The sequence below is a fragment of the Athene cunicularia genome, assembly GCF_003259725.1.
Source record: "Athene cunicularia isolate RWA chromosome 10 unlocalized genomic scaffold, athCun1 chr10_part1, whole genome shotgun sequence".
Taxonomy (NCBI): Eukaryota; Metazoa; Chordata; class Aves; order Strigiformes; family Strigidae; genus Athene; species Athene cunicularia.
In genome coordinates, this window is record NW_020799112.1 from 17,004,061 (window position 1) to 17,007,685 (window position 3,625).

Here is a 3,625-nt window from a genome sequence, read left to right on the forward strand (position 1 = left end):
AAAAAAAAAAAAAAAAAAAAAAGAGCCAAGCTTTCCTTCCCTTGCTTCTCAACAAGAGGCTGTCAATGGATGCTCTTTAGGCATTTGTGCCATTTCCAGAATGAGTGGGTGACAGTTGTAAAAGGCAAGTAAGGTGAGTTGTTTTAGTTTGGGGATTTCACAAACTATTTCTTGAAAAAAGTCAGTCTCATTTGTGGTTCCACCGTGATTATCCAAACATCTGTTTATCTGATGTTCTCCAATAGCCAAAACAGAGCCAGACCCCTGAAGTCAAGCAAACAGACTGAAAAAAAAGTCCCTTGAGTGCATTAGTCTGGGTCACCTAAACCTCTGCACTGCCCTGAGGCAATTCAGTCGATACCATTGCACGGGCATTAGTGGAACACACCTGCTTCCAAGAGATGGACCAAAGCAGGAATATTTCTTTCATGAGCACTTAGCAAACAGTGGGCAGGAAAGCCGGGCTCAGAATGTACCTGGTTTGGGATTTGACTTTGTATGAGCCCCGGGGCAGAGCTTGCACCAGGCCACCAGCGATTCCCTTTCTCCTGCTCAATGTAAGTGTGAAAACGCCCAGGAGGATCATGCTAGGTGGGTCTATCCCTGGACTAGTTTGTTCATCTTTTCCGAGCACGCTGCCTTTGTGCTAAAGTGTAGCTTCTGTTTTTACTATTTTGGGAATTCTCAGGGTGAAATCATAAGATTTGGCTTTAGGAATTTTTTTTCTTTTTTTTTTCCTAAAAAAATCCCGTCTTACTAAGAGAAGAAACCTTTTAAGTAGCTCGTTCTATCACGCAAAGTTTGTCACATGAGCCCTGTTTTGGAGCTCAGGTGGGTCTCAGCTGTGACTAGGAGTAGGGGGTCACCGCAGTCCATCAGCCTGAGGGATAACAGAGCATCGCAGCAGTGTAGCGGGGCAGCCACACCTGTGAAATGCAAAGAGCTCCTATCGACCTTTACGGGATATAGTCAGTGTGTTGCTCTGGAGACAGAACGAAGCCCAGTACCATCACCAGTTGGCAATAGTTTTGTGCCATATGATTGCTTTTTAATCTTTGACTGTTTTAGAAACTGCACGTGCACATTTTGACCAGTGAATTACCTGGCTGCTTGTTCTTTGTACACCCCGTACAGTCCTGCACAAGCTGCAGTTGCCCTCTTTGTAAGGTTTTATTACTGCAAATGTTTCCATGTTTGCCTACACAATTGCCATTGGAAGAGTGAGGGTTCTTTGATTGCATTTTGTTTGTTTGTCTGTTTGTTTGTTTAGATGTTTGGGGTTTTCGCCTCTGTTCGAGTGCTTGTTTTACCTGTCCCCGAAACAGCTGGTCCTTTTTCGGAGTTAGATGTTTGTACATTTTCTTATAGACTTTCCAATGAAAAAAAAGATATATTTTCTATTAATTTATTGCAATGGCACTAAGACAACTAAATTGCAGGCATATGAAGCATTCTTACTGGAGTTTAGCATTGTCCAGGTTGTTAAGAAGGTTGGCAATATGATTTTTCTGATAATCTGCTTTGCACTTGAAAGCTCTCTGTGTCCGCAGACCGTGGTAATGCATTGACTGTCCGGTTTATGATGACAAGAGCTCTTGGGACGTTGGTTCCTACAGATTGTGGCTTACAACTGAAATAACGTGTAGTTGTTTGGAGTACACAATGTTTATCAAAATAAATATTCAGTGCAAATTTCTTACTTTATTTTTGTCTCTTCAGTGTCTCTCTAACGATGAACCCGTGTTTGCTGGACACACACACACGTGCAAGACTTTTAGTACAGTATCTGAAAGGTACTCAGCTCCCTACTCACTTCAAAAGACAAAAACCAAGGGGCCAAACCACCCCTGTGTGCATTTGCTGGCCGGTCTGCACAGGCTGCAGTACATTCACACAGGATCTGAGACAGGGAGATGGGAAGCAAAGTAGATGGGTGCAGAAAATGGGATATTACAGTGAGCAGACATGGGAAAGGGCTCTGTTTGAGGCACGTAGGGGACTATTAGTAGATTAAAATAAAAATCTTGTTGCCCTTTTCATAAAACTTTTTTTCATTGAATAGGGTGAACGTGGAGTAAAAATATATTTAGAAATAATATATAAAACATGTATAAAGCTTTTATAGTGAACAGCTATTAAGGCTTATGAGGATCTCACTATCAGGTCAAGTATGACTTTGACTGTAAATTTTCCACCCTGGGATAGTGCCAGCCGGGCAGACTCTGCTATAAAACTGTTTTGGAGGCTCCAAGAGTGCAATGAGATCTTTTGGTGGCAGCTATCAGCATTTCTAACATCCAAGCACATATTTTTCAATCACGTATCAAAATAGCAGTTAGTGCATGAGAGGAGGTCACCCAGCTCAATCCCTCCAGGCCAGGAAACCGAAAACACACCCTGCCTATTCGTGTTAGATTGAAATGACTGACACACTGGACTTTTGCAGATCAATTCCATGGGGGGAAAAAAAAGAAAAAAATCTGAAAGTCAAGGCAGAAATCTCACGCCACAACAGCAGCACCGGGAAAAACATCTCTTTAATAGTGTGGTAAGATCAATGCCTTCCATGCTGAGAGCTACAGAGGCTGCCCCCAAGGGCAGGGGCAGAGCTGGGCTTTAGCCTCTGACTGCAACAGGACCGGGAGGTGACAGTGGGGGCACAGGGAGGTCCTGGGCACCCCCAGAAGGCAGTAGGGCAGCTGTGAGCCTGCTCAGGGGGCAGAGCCCCAGGGCGGGCAAGGCCAGGAGTCACCAGACACCCACAGCTTATCCATACACGTGCAGAGGCATACGCTGTCTTACACACACACACACACACACACACACACACACACACACACACAGCTTTTCTAGATGTGCACACATGCACATGTATACACGTACACACACGCAGAGACATTCTTTTACATGCACACATAGACACACAGTCTCACATAGATGTGTCCATATACACACACTCGCCTCCACCTCCCCCATACACAGACTCCTTTACGTTAGCGCATTATTAATTTTTTTTGATGGAGTTGAAGGAAAATGTGAAGAGGGTTCCCCCCCCTCACCTCATCACCCTCCCCCTGAAGCCTGCAGGCAGACAGCACCACGGCATCCTTTGTGCTCTGTGTGTGTGTGTGTGTGTGTGTGTGTCTGGGGGGGGGTGGTGGTTGTGTATTTGGGGGGGGGAAGATGTGTGGATACATGTGTGTACGTGTATAAAGGGGTGTGTGTGTGTATTTGTGTATCTCTGAGTGTCGGTGTGTGTAGCTGTCTATGTAGATACAGCCACGAGAACTAACTTAACGACAAACTACGCATAACCATATACAATTCATTAGTTCTAAAATTAGCGTGTCATTTTGGGTTAGCTGTATGTATTTAAATATAGACCAGATATATTTTATCCCTAATTGTATCAAATATGATGCGCTGTGCACTAAATGTACAGTCTCCCGTATGGCAGGATGCTTAATTTGTTACCAAAGATGAGAAAGGATAAAAATGTCACATATTTATATAATTTATATAATAATAATATAAATTCTGACAGAGGTAACTGTAGTGTGACATGCTATAACACGACGGCACGTACCCTAGCGCGGCGGGACACGCCATGAGGCGACACCCGGGG